This window comes from Lissotriton vulgaris, chromosome 3_1 (assembly GCF_964263255.1).
Source record: "Lissotriton vulgaris chromosome 3_1, aLisVul1.2, whole genome shotgun sequence".
NCBI classification, from domain to species: Eukaryota; Metazoa; Chordata; class Amphibia; order Caudata; family Salamandridae; genus Lissotriton; species Lissotriton vulgaris.
Window position 1 is genome coordinate 603,312,670 of NC_141689.1, and position 19,081 is coordinate 603,331,750.

Here is a 19,081-nt window from a genome sequence, read left to right on the forward strand (position 1 = left end):
CCTGCCTTCTCTGAACAGTTAGCTTGCTGCCCCATCCACCTCCCCCCTATCCTCTGTTGTCTAAATCCATGAACTAGCCTTCTCCCTCCTGCAATGCATGGTCTGATGTGCTGCCACTGCCCTCCATTTAGCATGATGTACTAGTCCACTCCTCCTGCCTTCCATTGCACAATTTTATGCCCCATCATTGAAAGACGTCTGAGAGGCAAAAAAAGAAATGCTGAGCCTCAAGTACATTGGGAGGTGTCGGAAGGGCCACATGCGGGTACCCGGAGCCAAACCAGGAGAAACCCTGCTCAAACAGGGAACAATTAACGCCCAGCCTGGTGGTGAATCTGAGTAGTAAAACATTGACCGACCAGGAAGAACTTGTACTCAACAAGGGACTGGGGTTTGTGATCACTAATACCGGAGATCCCTTCCAAACACAAGTGGAATTGGCACAGTTTTTTCGGAAGCTTCGGCTACGATATTTTTTTCAGGACAAAGACACAACAGCAGTTTCCTCTTCTACTGAAAATACTGGCCTGAAAAAGAAATCAACCTTTTTTCCTCCAGCACACCAGATACCACCACAAGTAGCTTCTTTTGAGCAGGCTCTCAGAGATGACATTGATAAAATATGGAGCACTACTAAGAATTACTTTGTTAACCTGTCCAAGGTAGAACAACGAGCCTTACAGGCCCTTACACAGTACTGCTCTATCACGATTAAGCCTGTGTACAAAGGGGGTGCAATTGTGATACAAAACACCAGTGACTATAGAGCCGAGTGTCTTAGACAGCTAAGTGTTCTGACATCTTACGAACCCCTATTGGCAGATCCCACTGCAAGGTTGTCTAATAAAATTAAAACCCTGGTAGAAGAGGCTCTATGTGAAGGCTGGATCACTAATCAAGAAGCAGGTTTTTTAGTGACTCCCAACCCCACTATGCCGTATTTTTACACTTTACCCAAAGTGCATAAAACCCAGAGACCACCACCTGGGAGACCAATTATATCAGGTCTAGGATTCCCGTTGGAGCCATTATCTGCCTTTGTGGATCACTTTCTGGGGCCCCTGGTTCAAACGATGCCAACATATCTAAAAGATACCACTGATGTGTTGCGAGCCATACCCGAGATTGAGTACAATATCAAGACAGACTACATAGTCTCGTTCGACGTGGAGTCCTTGTACACGTCAATACCTCAGGACGAAACTTTGGAGACTATCCGGAATATCTTAAGTCATAGTGAGCTGGATTCCATCATGCCGGTCTCCTTCATTATGCCGTGGCCAAGCTAGCTATGAAAGACAACTTTTTTAAATATGAGGACACGGTCTACCTTCAGACCTCGGGGACCAGTATGGGCAGCATTTTCGCCCCAATCTTGGCGAATCTGTATGTCCATACCTTCGAGCAACAACACGTCCCCACGCCAACTAACCCCTTCCACCCTTATATTAAGTGGTGGAAGAGGTATATAGATGACATTTTGGTAGTTTGGAGACGGGATCGTGAGTCAATCCTCTTGTTTCACCAGTGGCTCAACATGCAAAATCATTTTTTGCGATTTACAGTGGAGATCAATAAAGACAGGATCTCATTCTTAGACCTCTCTATTTATGCCACCGAGTCTGGCTTACATAGTGAGTTATTCCGCAAATCAATGGCCAGGAACTCCCTTCTACTATACCAGAGCCAGCATCCTAAAGCCCTTAGAGATAATTTACCCTACGGGCAGTTTCCCCGAGTGAGGCGCAATTGCTAAAGAAAGAGAGACTTTTTCTAAACATGCCACAGAGTTATGTCATCAACTCTCTGAGAGACAATATCCAAAGAAACTAATTAAACGCTCTCTCAAATGTGCCTCAAACAATAATCGATCAAGTCTACTTGATCCCCCAGTGCCTAAACCACCGTCAGAACGTATCACCTTTGTCAGCACATTTAACACCAAGTCCAATACAATACAACAGATAGTTAGGCGACATTGGAAGCTCTTGAATGCTAGTAACAACAAAATAGAGACTCCATTATTCGCTTTTAAGAGGTCAACCAGCCTACGTGACAAATTGGTCCACACTCGACCCAAAGACGTACCGAATAGATCCATCGTTACACTGTGGGATCTTCCAGCGGTGACGGGGCACCACCCTTGCGGTGCTTGCTCAGTTTGCCCACAGACTGCCCATTCCCTTGATGTAGATATAGGCACTGGCCGTCCGTGGGTGCAAAAAAAGTTCACCAACTGTAACAGCACGAATCTAATTTATCAACTCACATGTTCGTGCAACATGAAATATGTCGGGATGACCACCAGGAAGGTACGCACCAGAATACTTGAGCATAAGAGTGTATTTAGGTGCAGAAAAATGGTATCAAAATTGTCCAAACACTTCGTAGAGCCTAATCATCAAGAGACAGATTTCACATGGACAGTTCTAGAGAAACCATACATTGCGTCACATGTAGCGGACATCTCTAGGTTTCTTTTTCTTAAAGAACAAAAATGGGTCTACAAACTGACTACTGACACTAGAGGACTCAATGACGAGATCCCGTGGGCGGCCCTGAACTGATTTCTAAGGGCTTTCCAAGGTTTCTAGCTTTGCATATAAGAATGGCAAGATGAATCATTTTACTTACCATTGGTACACTACTTATTCCTCCTTGGTGAAGAACTTTTCGTCGGGAGACTGGGTTGTGTGTCAAAAGTGATAGTACGTCTTATACATTTGTCAGGCATGCAGGTGTGGGTTGGCTTCTAAAGGAGTCAGCAGACAACTTGTAAGGAGTTAGTACTTCCTTTAATCGATAGCCACCAAACATGCCATTCAAACAAATGAAGATACTCCTAGGTTTTGGAGAAACAACAAAGGAAAATAATGGAAATGGAACTCTTCTTGAAAGAAAATGTCTCTTTAAGACAGTCTTTTCACAGGAGCGCAAGGTCCTCGTTATAGGTATGCGGGCTCCGGGGAACGATTCCAGGGTACAGCAGGCGTTTGTCTCGCATGTAAAAGAAAGAGAAACAAAGACCTGCGATTACTGGCAATTCTGGGGAACGTATTGAGAGGGGAGCAGGAGTGAGGGGATCACCGGGGTCTAACACCAGTTGTGACTTTCAGCAGTTAGAGGTGAAAGAAAAGGCTGCATGTGCTCGTGGGGTGAAAGATCGTAACTAGCACGAAAGTCAAGCTCGTGACCTCCCTCAGTCCTCCCCTACCCCGTATCCGCCCGTGAGACAAATAGCCCCTTTAGCCGACCCGTACCTTGTCTAGCCACACTTCTCCAGAAGTGCGTCGAGGTGACTCGTGGAAACGTTGGCCTCCTGACGTTTCTGCTCCGCTGGGCTGTCCGTCTTCTGGGTTCCCAATGTGGCGTTCAAACTTCTCCGTAGTGCTCAGCGTCTCCTTCCTCAGTCCTCGCCCGGCTTTCGCGGCGTCCTCTTCCTGTAGGCAGGATTTCATCACCGTCTCAATCTTTGATTGGGCAGAAGTCAGTGATGTCACAGCTGACGAGTCCTCCTCCGGTAAAGCCCAGGCCACATTAAAGGGGCCGCAGGAATCCTGTCCACCGGGCGAAAATGAAGAAACATTAAAGTCCGGCTCCCGTCCAGCAGCAGCCCCGTGACAACGTTACTATACAACAACATAATATTTTTTGCATGTCTTTTAACTTCATATAATCCAATCCTCGTGAATAGAGGAATTTTTCGCTGACTGGTCAGAGCACTATGTTTCCATCAATAAAGTTCTGTGTGTTTGACAACATAACCGAACTACCAAAATGGTGGCAATGGCGTCACGTTTCTGTAGATACTCTTTGTCAGCCTCACGTCCCTCAAGGGTTCAATAAAGTTCTGTGTAATTGACAGCATATCTGAACTACCAACATGGTGGCGATGGTGACACATTTCACTAGACACGCTTTGTCAGCCACACGTCCCTCAAGCGTGCAATTTCTCAACAACTTTTTCCTTTAAACATTCTCTCTGTCCAGTTGACCTTCTGAATAGGGCTTGATAAGAGGTGGTGTTGCTTTTTGTGCGCAATCGTATGGGTGTTACGTATATTGCTATGAACATGCCCAATATTTGTACAATATACTGTTTGCTTGGTTTTAAGCGGTAGATCGGTGTAATCCGTTTGATTTTGCCTAATCGGGCGGACTGTCTAGAGTAAGCTCATGAACTACAAGGGTACGCGTGATGACGCATTTTTGTAGTCCGGAAGTACACTCTTGCGAGAGGTAGTTGGCCGTGTTTTCACCGGAATCCGGCATTAGAGAAGATTGCTGCCCTTTGAGGTAAACAAAAGGTTACTGCGACTTGTAGACAGCGCGTGTTCGTTATGGGGGTATGTAACACACGGTGTTTTGTCATCATTGTAACACGCAAACGCATCAAGGGGGGCTCCTCCTCTTTTTACCCCTCCCTTCACCCCTCCCTTTAAAGACGGCCACTTTGTTGTCCTAGTTGCCTCCCCCTGAGCTCACTTTCAAGTTACGAGGCAACGACGGACAGGTGAGGTGCGGGCGACTGGTAGAGTGGCTATTTGAAAACCATTTCGAAGAGCGAAAGTTATGGCTAAGGGTTGAAAGAGTAGGCAATTGGAGTGACTTTAATGCTTCATCTGAAGATGAGGTCTCCGTTCTGTCTTTCTCTCCCCTCAATCAATCAGGAGTTTGTTAGAGCGCGACTACTCACCCGTGAGGGTCTCAAGGCACTAGGGGTGGGGGGGAGGGGGTTGCAGGTCCCATTCCATCAAGGAGGGGGTCTGTCGAAGAGCCAGGTTTTGAGGTTTCTTGCGAAGATGGGGAGCGATGTTGTCTGTCTGAGGTGGAGCAGAAGGGCGTTCCATTCTTTGGCCGCGAGGAAGGAGAAGGAGCGGCCTCCCGATCTGGTCTTTCTGGTGTGAGGGACCACGGCGTAGGAAAGCTGGGCTGATCGTAGGGTCCTTTGGGGTGCGTGGAATTTGAGCCGGCTGTTCAGGTATGCTGGTCCGGTGCCGTGGAGGGCCTTGTGTGCGTGGGTGAGCATCTTAAAGGTGATTCTCGCCTCGACGGGGAGCCAGTGGAGTGTGCGCAGGTTCTGGGAGATGTGGCAGTGTTTCGGCAGGTTGAGGACCAGTCTTGCTGCGGCGTTCTGGATGTTCTGTAGCTTGCGGATGAGGTTTTTGTTTATTCCGGCGTAGAGTGCGTTGCAGTAGTCGAGTCTGCTGGTGACCAGGGCGTGAGTGACTGTTTTTCGGTGTTCGAGGGAGATCCATTTAAAGGTCTTACGAAGGAGGCGGAGGGTGTGGAAGCAGGAAGATGAGACAGAGTTGATCTGGCGGTCCATTTTGAGCTCGGAGTCCAGGATGATTCCCAGGTTGCGTGCCTGGTCTGTGGGGGTTGGCGGGTTTCCGAGGGCGGTGGGTCACCAGGTGTCGCTCCAGGCGTCGGGGTTTGGGCCCATGATGAGTACTTCTGTTTTGTTGGTGTTTAGTTGTAGGCAGCTGTTTTTCATCCATTTGGCGACGGCTTCCATGCCTTCTCGAAAGTTGCGTCTGGCGGTGTTGGGCTCGTTGGATAGGGAGAGGATGAGCTGGGTGTCGTCAGCGTATGACACGATGTTCAGTCTGTAGGTTCTGACGATGGGGGCAAGTGGAGCCATGTAGACATTGTAGAACATCGGGCTGAAGGAGGAGCCCTGGGGGACTCCGCAGGTGGTAGGTGTGGGGTCCGAGAGGAAAGGGGGGAGTCTGACCCGCTGCGTCCTGCCGGAGAGGAAGGAGCAGATTCAGTCGAGGGCCTTGTCCTGGATTCCTGCATCGAAGAGTCTGCGTATTAGGGTGCGGTGGGAGACTGTGTCGAACGCCGCTGATAGGTCGAGGAGGATGAGGGCTACTGTTTCTCCTTTATCCAGTAAGGTGCAGATGTCGTCTGTTGCGGCAAGGAGGGCGGTTTCCGTACTGTGGTTTTTTCTGAAGCAGGATTGGGAGGAGTCGAGGATGCTGTGTTCTTCAATGAATGTGGCGAGTTGGCTGTTGATGGCTTTCTTAATGACTTTCGCTGGGAACGGGAGCAGGGAGATGGGTCTGTAGTTTTTGAGGTCGGTGGGGTCCGCTGAGGGTTTCTTCAGGAGGGGGTTGACCTCGGCGTGTTTCCAGTCGTCGGGGAACGAGGCGGTCGCCAGGGATCAGTTGATGGCGTGGCAGAGCATGGGTGCGATGGTGTTGGCGGCTCTGTTGAAGATGTGGTGGGGGCAGGGGTCCGTGGGGGCCCCTGAGTGGATTGACTTCATTGTCTTCAGTGTATCTTTCACTATCAATTCACTTACATTGTTCAGTGTGAACCTGTGAGCAGTCAGATTCATCGTTTTTAAGAAATAATGTACGCACTGAGATAGGTGCCTGGGACTGTCCCCTCGGGGTAGGGTCCTGTCCTCCTTTTGTTTTAGATCTAGTAAACGCTCTAAGAGGTGTTAAGATTGGAAGGGAACCAGTCAAGGTAGCTAGTAAAAGATGAGGTTATTTTAGCCTATTGCTTCTCTTTCATTCCCTCCTTTACCTTTTACAGTACAGAGCGGGGCCTCTTTTTATCCTGAGCAAGGTTCCAGGAAAGGTGAGGTATACTCCCTGTACAATGCAGGTTAGTACAAAGTTCGTTAAATATTGTGGTCACCTACTTGGGACTCTGACCATAAGACAACCTTTTTCTGGGATTCATGATATATTTCTGATTTCTTTTTTGAACAGATACAAATGACACTGGTTGATACCGAGGATTGTGAAATATATATACGACACACATGTATCCTTTGATTGGTTTAGTTATGTTTCACGTTTTTGATATGCAGTAGCAAACGTTAAGGACTGTGGCCCTGAAGAAAGCCGCGGGATTTAGGTCCCTTTTGGCTGAAACATGTTGGCCCGATACATGCAGTTATATGGTTAGACTGCATCTTTGCACTGTTCTTGTTTTTACTAAGGGAGAGATCAAGTTATATTAAAGTTTGCTGTATTGATCCTCTATCCTTTTTTAATCTCACCGCACTTTATTATTTTTGCACTGCACCGGACTCCATCACGATCATTGCACTCATGGTCTTCACGACAGTTGTAGATTTAACCCAGACGGGTATGGGTTATGGACTAGTCTCAATGATCATGAAACATACCATTCCTATTTGGATGACCAAATGAGAATACATGATCTACATCTGACGTTGATGGAAATCCAGTCTTTCTCTGTATGGGTCTATTCGACAATTGCAGTGAATCCCATTATGTAAGTTGTTTATCTTGGTACTTTATGAGTAAGCTAAGGGTACCTAGCCTCAGCAACGTCCACTGACTTGTGTAGGAGTGTTTGTTTACTTTTGGAGCACAACAGGCTCTGATATAGACCCCCAGTGTGTTTTTGGTTTTTGATTCATTGAGTAGGGGACTTCACCCTGGGCAGGTCTTTAAACATTTTTTCCTTAGACCCTTTCTCCCTTGGTTATTTAGCGTGTCACACATTCGCCATCAATTCTGAATGTTAGCACTCCAGTTGCTCATTAGATCACTGTAGTAAAGCTACTGCTCACCACCGAAGTCTGCTGCTGGTATTAAAAGTGCATGTTTCAGTCTACATGACAGAATTTTTTAATGAAATAGAAAAGGATTTGGGAAGTCACTCAAAATGTGCCCTAATTTATCTTTCTGCAGCACTAATCATACTTTCTATGGTATAATGAACACCTTCATTGTGTTCCTTTTTAAATTACATGTTTCAAGTGTTACCAGTTTATTCCAATCAAGATGGCTACGGGTGTGCCATACTTTTGTCATAAGTAAGACAGTAAGCGCTCTACTTGTTCTTAAGAACACTCTGGGACATTCTGTGATTTAGCTATACATGGGTTACATCTGGATGATATTTGTGCTTCGTTTGGGCTCTTTTGTCTCTGGTGGCCATATTCGGAGTCTTATTTGTTATTAAGTTTCCTAATTTCCTCATTTACTGCAGTCTACTCAGTAGGAAATACTTTCAGTTTTTTACTTTTGTTCCATCAAGAAGGCATTCAGACATATCACACATTTGCCATAAATTCTGAATGTCGGCACTCTAGTTGCTCATTAGATTACTGTAGTAAAGCTACTGCTCACCAGGGAAGTCTGCTTCTGGTATTCAAAGTGCATGTTTCAGTCTGCATGTCAGAATGTTTTAATGTAATAGAAGAGAATTTGAGAAGTCAAAATGTGCCCTTATTTTTCTTTTTGCAGCACTAATCATAATTTTTATGGTAAAATTAATCCCCTCATTTTGTTCCTTTGCAAATTAAATGTTTTAAGTGTTACCTTTTTATTCCAATCAAGATGGCCTCAGGTGTGCCATTTTTTTTCATAAGTAAGACTGTTAGCGCTCTAGTTGTTCTTTAGAACACTCTGGGACATTCTGTCATTGGGCTGTACTTGGGCTACATCTGGGTGATATTTGTGCTACATTTGGGCTCTTTTGCCTCTGGTGGCCATCTTGGGAGACTTATTTGTTATGAAGTTTCCTAATTTCCTTATTTTACTACAGTCTCCTCAGTAGGAAATACTTTCAGTTTTTTACTTTGATTCCATCAAGAAGGCGTTCAGATGTGTCACACATTTGCCCTAAATTCAGAATGTGAGTACTCTAGTTGCTTATTAGATCACTTTAGTAAAGCCACTGCTCACCAGGGAAGTCTGCTGCTGGTATTGAAAGTACATATTTCAGTCTGCATGCCAGAATTTTTTAATAAAATAGAAGAGGATTTGAGAAGTCACTCAAAATGTGCCCTAATTCTTCTTTCTGCAGCACTAACCATAATTACTATGGCAAAATTAACCCCCTCATTTTATTCCTTTTTAAATTATATGTTTTAAGAGTTACCACATTATACCAATCAAGGGGGCTTAAGGTATGCAATACGTTTGTTATAAGTAGGAATGTTAGCGCTCTAGTTGTTCTTTAGAACACTCTGGGAAGCTGCAGTAGAACACAAAGGAAACAACTGACAGTCTCTGTCCTTGTTGGATGTACATTTTTTACTGAGAACTTCAGACTTTATTCTACCAATACTGAGAAAAATAATGTGAATTTACATAAAATATGCTCTCAGTTTAGCTTATAGATTACCTTCCAAATCTCTGTGGGAAAAGCATGAGAAAATAGTTTTCTCTCAAACATGATTCAAGATATATCAGCAGACGGCCTTTTCACGTGGTAAAATCACCTTAGAACACACCACAATTCCTAAAATAAGTATGGTACAATCAACAAATGATTTATGATGTAACTAAAGTCTTAAAACCTTCTATTAACTGCAATGCTTTTTAATGAGGTGTTATCATGTATATTGGCCCCAAGATGGCTGCCAACACTTCTTGGATGAAGTGCTGAAAGCCTATCAGATCTTACGATGAGATGTGTGGTTAGGCTCAGCCCAGATATATATATTTCTTTTTCCATTAATATTTAAAAAACTACTGAACAGATTTACACCATTTAACAAAAAGGGCTCTTTCTGAACCAAGGGCTACCCTTTTGCAGTTCAGGTTGTAGCTGTGTCTAAGGTTTCCTATGGAAAATTGCATGGAAAAAACACATTTTTTTCTCAACTCCTGCTTTCCGAATAACTCAGAAACTTTTAAGATAGAAGCGGACTGAAGTGGGCAATAAATAAGTTTTGAAAATCTCGCGAATATTCGTCAATCGGTACCAAAGTTATTGGGAATAGAATGTTGCGATTCTCCTATGGTAATGTTAGGCGTGCAACCACAAGATTCTAAGTATTCCGTCTTGAAGATGACTAGTCCCAATTCCTTCTAGAACAAACTAGCATGACAAGGAAAACAACTCTTGGCATAACCAATTAGCTCCCAAAGGGAAGGGGAAGTGGAAGAGAAACAAACATACAACACAGGATCTCTTCCTGAGATGACTGTCTCTGTTTCTCAGGAAGTATTCTGGACTTTCCTCCAATACTGTCTCTTGCTTGAAAACTGTAGCTGTGTTACCTCAATCAAACAGAATGCACATGTAATTAACACTTCTAGAAAACACCTGGATAATATGCGTATTCTTATTAATTAAACTGACTAATCCTAACACATACCAAAGTAAGAAAAGCCCATTCCAATACTTCGTAGTAGCAAGGTAGTCTGAATTTTCAGTAAGCTATTTCACCTTCAAGTAAAAACACAATAATAGTGAGCTTCGAAGTTAAACAAGTTCTTGGGAGCGATTATTCATTCAGCAGATTAATGAGTTAGTACAACTTTCAAATATTCATGCAAACACTGCACTCTCCTACCTTGCGTTTTGGAGGTTCTTGTAGTAACTGGAATTCTGTAATTATAATAAAAACAAGAAAAAATGCAGCCTACGAGCATCTACTAAATGCTAATGCACTAGGAAATTTCTAATTAGAAATTTACAGCAAGACTACGAATCTTTCACAATTCCAGAGAGAACAGTTTTAAGTCACTGTTACATAAATTCTAATTGTCCAGAAAATATATTTGTTTTCAGTCTTTTCAAGCGTCTTTTATATTTCCACACTTAATGATTCAAAACAAAAGATTCCAGTGTTAAGGCTTTTATTCTTTTTGTCTTTGCCAAGGATTGTTTGTTTTCAAACTAAATAAATCTTACTTTCCTCTTGTTCGCAGGAAGAAGAAATAACGGGGACCGCTTTGCTGGAGGACGAGTCCGCTCTCTTTGAGGCTCCGATGCGGAAAGTCCCGATCTCGGCTTCGAAGAAAAAACTCACCCGACTTGGAAATCGCCGCCGATCTGCAGCGGCTATGATTCAGGTGACCAGTGCTTAAACAGGAGGAAGGGCAAGAGACTGGAGGCGGGAGACCGGGAAGGAGGAAGGAACAGGGGAGAAAGGCTACAGGAGTCTTGAGGGCCGCTTTTTGGAATCCTGTAGAGACGCTGGGTCAAGACGAAGCAAAGCGTCTTTCTGAAAACCGGTGAGGCTTTAATAGTCTTTCATGCCGGTATTGCACGTGTCGGCAGCCTTTCAGTTAGCGCACGCTAGCACACATGTTTCACGTGCTATCCTGATGAATATTCATATTGAGCAACAGTCCTTGCCACGAGTTGGAAAATCAACAAGCCTTGGTACATGCAAATTCTACAACATTATATTTAAAGCACCAAAACATGTTTAAAGCCTCAGAAACAACTCAATGACATTAAAGATGGGAGGAACTAAATAAGGCAGGCATCAAGTACTCATGACAGTTCCCCCCCCCCCCCCAAAGGTCTTCTCACAGGTCGTGGTTTGTTAGGGTACAAAGCATGAAAAGAGCGAATCAAACGGGGAGCAAGTACATGCTTCTCTGGTTCCCATGATCTTTCGGAAGAATCTTAACCTTTCCAATCGATCAAATAATACAAACGACCTTTAATACGTTTTGAATCCAGAATTTTCTTGACCTCATATTCTAAATGATCTCCTACAATAAGTGGAGGGGGTGGTGCATCAGGACGAGTGTTTGGGTGTACAGGTTTTACAAAAGAAACATGAAAAACTGGATGAATCTTATAATCCTGGGGAAGAGTCAATTGCACAGAAACTGGATTTACAAATTTTTCAATGGTAAATGGACCTATGAATCGAGGTTTTAGCTTTTTAGGTCCCTACATCTGTATATTCTTTGTTGAAAGCCAAACTTGGTCTACAGGTTTATAAACCGGTGCTGGAATCCTATGTTGATCCGCATAGACTTTCATTTTATATTTTTGTTTAGTTAATGTTTTCTTAACAGTCTCCTGAAAATTACGTAAACTTGCTAATCTTTCTGAGACTGCTGGCATGTCATTATTTTTCTCTCGGAACAATATTGGTAGGGTTCGAGGATGTTGACCAGTGAGAAAGTAAAATGGGGAGCAACCAAGAGCTGAATGCCAGGAGTTATTATATGTGAATTCTGCTAACGGTAGAGCCTCAACCCAATTTGAAGATAAAGTAGTGGTCAAACATCGTAGACTCTGTTCTAGATATTGATTTAATCTCTCTTTTTGACCATCTGTTTGAGGATGGAATGCTGATGATAATGCTAAATCTATTCACAATTGGCCACTCAACTGTTTCCAAAATTTAGACAGGAATTGTGAACCCCTATCTGAAATAATCTTTTGTGCTAAACCATGTAGTTCCACTATATTGGTCAAACATAATTTACTGAATTTCTCTGCAGATGGAAGTTTTGGCAAGGGAATAAAATGTCCCATTTTTGATAACAAATCTACAACTACTAAAATAGTAGTCATTCCAGATGATTCAGGTAAATCTGTGACAAAATCTAAGCTAATGGTATGCCAAGATGTCGGAGGGATTTCTATTGGTTGCAGCAAACCAATGGGAGAAGAATGAGATGACCTCTGCCGAGCACATACAGGACAAGCCTGAATGTATTGTTGAATATCAGATCTCATACCATTCCACCAAAAATGTCTTTGACATAACTCCAGAGTCTTTGTAACTCCAGGATGAGCAACAATAGTCAGATCATGATTTCATTTTATCACTTGTTCTCTCAAAGTATCTGTTGGAAGGAACAATTTATTCTTATGGTAAAACAAACCATCAGATATTGTGGTCTGTTTTTGCGAAATCCAATCTTCTTGATTTAATTCTTTTGACTGATCTCTGAGTATTGTTAACAAATCTGCTTGTGAAATCTCTGCACAAATCTTTTCTACTGGAATTATACTTTGCTGTTCTTTATCAGATTCTTAAATGAGAAAGTGTGTCAGATAACAACTGCTTGGCTCCTGATCGATAAGTAATTATAAAGTCAAACTCGCTAAAGAATTGTAGCCAACGCATCTGTCTAGGTGTGAACGCTTTGACTGTGGAATAAAACTACAGATTCTTATGATCAGAGAAAATTGTTATTGTATGTTTTGCTCCTAAGAGATGATGTCTCCATTCTTGCAAGACTGCTTTGATTGCTAAAAGTTCATGCTCAGCAATGGTATAGTTCTGCTCAGCTGGCAACAGCTTTCTGGAATAAAAGGCAATTGGATGAAAATGTCTTTAGTCAATATCTTTGTGTAACAAGACTCCACCTACGGCAGTTTGTGAAGCATCAGCTTCCACAAAAAATGGTCTGTCAGGGTCAGGATGTTTTAAAATAGGAGCCAAGGTAAATGCTTTTTCAAGATGTTAAAAGCTACTTCAGCCTCAGAATTCCATTGAAATTTATTTCCTTTTTGTGTGCTTTCCGCACCACACTTCTCATAATGCACAGTCTCATTCAAGCCTCCCATTGGGGGGTGTGTCATATGGAAAATGGAGAAGTGGGTTAGCGGTCACGCACGCCGCTTGCGTTAAAGCCCCTGAAGAGAAGCATATGGAGCTCCGAAACGTGTCGGGCAGATCCATTACAGACCGGCATCTGCAAGTGGATTCCCGTCCTCACCTACTCATAAATCAAGCTGCTGCTCGTGTGCTACTCAAAGGTGGACAACCTTGGAGCGATCATTTACATGTGGCCGTCCAGCCGCAGAGTATGCACCACCCCGCTATCCTTGGGGGTCACAGCAGTAAAGCAGCAGCCGTACATGGAATCGAGGACGGGCACTCTTGCGGGGTCCATACAGGATTTGATTTGTGCTTTCCGCACCACACTTCCCATAATGCACAGTCTCATTCGAGCCTCCCATTGGGGGCTGTGTCATATGGAAAATGGAGAAGTGGGTTAGCGGTCAAGCCCGCCGCTTGCGTTAAAGCCCCTGAAGAGAAGCATATGGAGCTTCGAAACGCGTCGGGCAGATCCATTACGGAGCGGCATCTGCAAGTGGATTCCCGTCCTCACCTACACATAAATCAAGCTGCTGCTCGTGTGCTACTCAAAGGTGGACAACCTTGGAGCGATCATATATATATATATATATATATATGTATTTCCAAACAAAGAGGGTCCTTCCTGAATTGCTCCCGTTGTCAGGTGGCGCATATGCTGGCAAAGCCCCACCGCCGGTAAAAATTTCACCAAAGTCTTAAAGAATTCGAATGCGCACTCAGAAAGAGGGTAGATAAACACCAAATTTTAATCCTGTTACCGCTACGCGTTTCGAGACCCCGCGGTCTCTTGATCACACGATACTTTTCGCTTACCACAATGTGCATAAATAAAGTTATTTTTAAAACACAAATAAGTGTATGGGGTAAACATAAAAGAGGTGCTGCATGTCATACTGCTCTGACTGAAAACACAACTGCCATCTTGGAATATTGTAATGTGAAGAACATATTTGATCCTGCATACATTTCGAATTACTATTTAACATTCGCATTCTACAGTAAAAGGATTACTTGTGTGACCATGTGCTGGCTACTCAAGAAGGGGAACAGGGGAAAACATATATCTCATTTAAAGAAAAAAATGTGTTCCTATTATACACGGAATATGCATTCCCCAGCATTGTCATCGTAATAATACCGATTGTCACATAACTGTCTGTTTAGGCTTCATGTGCCCGTCTGTGATATTGTGTAGCTATAGTTGTAACAAAAGGTTTACCACAGATTATGTTATGGTTATTGGACAAGTGCCCATATTCTCTCAGACTAGTGCCCGTATTTGGTCTATTCTCAGGGTCTAGTGCCCGTGATGCTCTCTGGCAGCCTCCAGTTCCAGCATATCCTCTACCATAACCCATTGATTATAGTCAGCAGAACCTCTCAATGAGTTAGACACAACCCCGAGTTCATCTAGTGCAAAAATAATAATAATAATACTAAGTGGTTGATAACATAAAAATAATGCTAGCGACTACCAACCGGCAGTTCTACTTTTTTTTTTAAAAAAAAAGGGAAAATGCTCATTAACTTTTCCTTGTCTTGTACCCTTTAAAGGTCCGATCTTATGAAGAAAAAGGGTGGGGAACCGTGCATCTTATAAAAGTGAATGTGAAAAAGGTCCCTTCCTTTTCTTCCTGCAAAACATAAACAGAAAAAAAGGGGATATGTGTTAAAACCAGATGTTGAAAACCATGTGCATAATCTTGCAACATGCAGATCATCAAATTGCATTTCGAACAAACATTATTGTAGCATTCAAATTCATTCAATTATTGGTTCTTATATTTCAGGGGGGTGGGTTGCTAGTTCTTCGTCCCAGTTGTGCCCACCCGGTGATCTAGTCTCGAGCTCCAATCCAACGGGATTCTCTTTTGCTTAGGGCTGTCAGTCTCTTACCCCCTCTTCTACTTATATTCACCTGTTCTAAGGTAAAGAATTTAAGCAAGGTATTATTGGACTGATGTTTCATTTGAAAGTGGCGTGCTATGAGATAGTTCGTGTCAACATTGGTGATAGCCCGAAGGTGTTTCTGTACCCGCTTCTTTAGCATACACACAGTGCTTCCCACGTATTTTAATTGGCACGGGCATTATAACGCATATACAACGTATTGCTGCTACATGTCAGGAATTGGCCTATGGTGTGTTTTCTGCTTGCACCTGGTATTTCTACCTCCTCGACCATAGTGCTAGATCTACATGCACGACAGTGCCCACATGGGTAGAACCCTTTCAGATTGTGTGTATTAGCGCTACCTCTGGGGCTGATGTCACCCTTCACCAGAATATCCCGTAGACACCTGCCCCTCCTGTATGTAACAGAAGGTCGGTCCCCCATACTGGGGCCTATGATGTTATCATTTTTTAGTAGGTTCCAATTATCAGCCAGCACTTTGCTCACTTTCCTGGAATCCTCATTGAAGGTGGTAATTACTCTTGTGATTGGATCCGATTCTGGGTGCAATTTTTTTGGTTCTAGGGTGCTCTCCCTTGTTCTTTCACTCACTTTGCTGACTCCTTTAGATAGAACTCATTCCGGGTACCCCCTCTCCCTGAACCTGGTGAGCATGGTAGTCTTTTGTAACTCAAATAGACTCTCCTCACTACAATTACGTTTAGCTCGCATGAGCTCCCCGTATGGTATGCTCCATTTGAGGGTTTCAGGGTGGGCACTGTCGGTGTGTAAGAGGCTATTGCCGGCAGTTTCTATTCTGTATAGTTTGGTCGTGAGACGACCCTCTCGTACAGTTACCTTGGTGTCTAGAAACTCTATGCTTTGTGTACTGGTATTCTGAGTGAGTTTAATATTGTATGGATTAGCATTGAGTTTGTTGACAAAATTCTGGGCTTCCAGCTGGGACCCACTCCACACTACGAAAAGATCATCAATGTAGCGGATCCAAGTTCTAACTTTGCTAAATTTTTCACTGAGCTGATTGTCTTGGCGAATCTCCTCCTCCCACTTTCCTAGAAACAGATTCGCCAAACTCAGTGCAAAGCTAGAACCCATAGCGGTTCCACACACCTGTCTGCAGAGGTCCGCATTGAACATGAATATATTGTTGTTCAAGCAAATCCTCATCATCTCTACAAGCATGTGTGTGTGTTCCAGGTAAGCTATATCTCTCACTTCCATAAAGTGAAGGCATGCTGCTATACCCTGCTCATGATCTTTTATAGTACAGAGGGAGCTCACATCCATTGTCATAAGTGTGAGACCCTCCTCCCATGCCATGTTAGAAATGTTATTTAGAAAATCTTTTGTGTCCTCAATGTGTGAAGGGAGTGTGTTAACGTAATCTCTAAGAAAGTGGTTGATGTATCTTGAAGTATTTTCATTTACACTGCCTATTGAAGACACTATGGGTCTACCCGGTGGTTTTCTAGGATCTCTATGTACCTTCGGTAGAAGGTATAGGATGGGTAATTTTGGGTAGTCTTTTTTGAGAAAGCAGTACTCATGCCATGTGGTCAGTCCTTCATTCTGCCATTTTTCCAGATTTTTCAACGTGCTGGTGATAAATTGATTATATTCAGTAGTGTTGCTTTTGCAGTACTAGTTAGTATCATTTAGTTGTTGGTAGGCTTCTGTGATGTACATGTCCCGCCCCCACAGAACTATGTCACCCCACTTGTCCGAGGGTCTAATGATGACAGTTTCATCCGCCGCTAGGGATAGAATAAAATCCCTTTGGGTTTTTGTAAGATTAAAGTTGTGTTAAGTACTGTTGGCAACCTTATGTTTGTGCTTTGTGAGTTATTTTGTTACTACCTCATGAAAGATATCAATACTGTCGTGGGCATGCTGGGGCAAAACACAGATTTTGGTCTAAACTCGGTATAAGCTGCACTATCAGTTGTAATGCCATTTAGATTGTGTAATCCCGAAATTCCTGCCTCTTCCCTGGATACATCTCCCAGTTTGTATACAGTGTGTAGCATTTCATTGTCTCCTACAGCCAGTTGTATTCTATTAGACAATTCTATCCCTCCATCTGGGGGTTTTTTGTTGTACATCAAATGCAATTTTTTCAACTTTAATTTTCGCACAAACCTAAAAATGTCAACTCTAGTGTTTGAATAATTAAACAACTCAGTTGGACAAAATGACAGTCCTAAGCACAGGGTAGTTTTTTCAGAGTCACTTAAAAGTCTTTTGGAAAGATTGATGATGGTTCTATTCACCATTTCAATGCCCATCATTGTTTTCCGTTTCTGTAGCCCCCACATTTGTTTCCCACATTTGTTTCCCACGGGCTTTCTGTTTGTTGTTTCTTTGTTTAGCTTTGAGGCACCTTCTTTTGGAGCGCCCCTGCCTCTTGGCCTTCCTCTCGCTCGAACATGTTCCTGTGCCCTCTGTGGTGTCGGATTCCTGACTTGCGCTTGTTCCTTGGCTCATCGGGACCTGAGGACCCTGAATTCGTCTAAAAAAAGTGGCCTGTTTTTTACTTACCACTATATCAGATACAGAGCTTATCGTTTGAATGGACCCCTCTGTGTCTGAATCACTTGCTTGTAATTGTTCTTGTTGATCTTCACCTCCTTCTGTTATAGAAAATTCATCATTCGTGTTGATTTGTTGTTTATACAAGTGATCATATGTCGGGCTATACGTCAGGATCCTCCCACTTTCGTAGTCCCCACAATCTCTGTGCAGTTTTCTTTGCTTTCGGTATTTGATGTCATCTTCATATTTCTTCATTCTTGTTTTAAGTTCTTCCCAGAATTCATTGATCTTGTCTATTTCTGAGCTTTTCTGAAAGTCTTCTTCAATTTCTTTTAGTTCCAGTAGAATTTTTTCAAGATATTCCCATGCATATTTTATTAAAATGCACAGCATATTTTTTTAGCTATTTGATGAATTAGCTGCCCAATCCTGTAAACTTTGTGGGTTCAATGATTCATGAGAAGACGTGATATAGATTCGTTGGCACCTTGGGACCATTTCCTTTTCCACATAGTCCTGTAGCGAGATGGCCTCCCACCATTTTGATGTTTCCTGTTTCTTTAGTTTTTCATATTTTTTGAATGAATTGCTCAATGTATCACTCTCTGGTTTTTCAGTCATTATTTTGACATCTGCTGTTTTCCTGGGGCTCTGACGAATATATACATATTCACTGAAAAATCCATAGGTTTTACAGGTGTTATAGTTAGTTGGACATTTCACTCATACAAAACCATTGCAATTCCCCCGTTCTAATTAGTTGCATTAACTATAATGTGCGCGCCCACAATCCACTGCTGATGATGGCACATATTACATCATTCATTGTGGAGGAGGTTGTTTTGATATTTCCTGATAAGGGCACAAAAGAAGTTATTGGTCGGACCATCATACCCAGGACCCCTGAGGTGGATTGCAGTAAAGCGCCAAGAAATTTGTGACATTAATTTGGTTCTGTGTCCCATACACCTGTATGCAGGACCTCGGGAACTGCAACTTCCATCATGCAGTGCTCCTGGGAGTCGCAGCACAATGAACACACCTGTCTGTGGGAGGAGGAGTTGAGACTGCTATTAAGGGATTAGTCTCTGGAGCCCACGAAATTTCATTGGCCTGAGTGACCGGCACCGATGACCGCTTTTTCGGCCAGAAACGCGTCTGCCACAGCGTTTCACAGACTACAGGAATGTGTTTGTAATTAGCCAAATAAATCCTTCATTTGTGCCTGGAGCATGTGTCCCGCTGATTTCTTACTGAGGTCAGCTCTGGTGGGGTATGTAGCCGGCTTTCTGCTGATACCGGCAAGGGGCACGCCCTTTCGGCCTG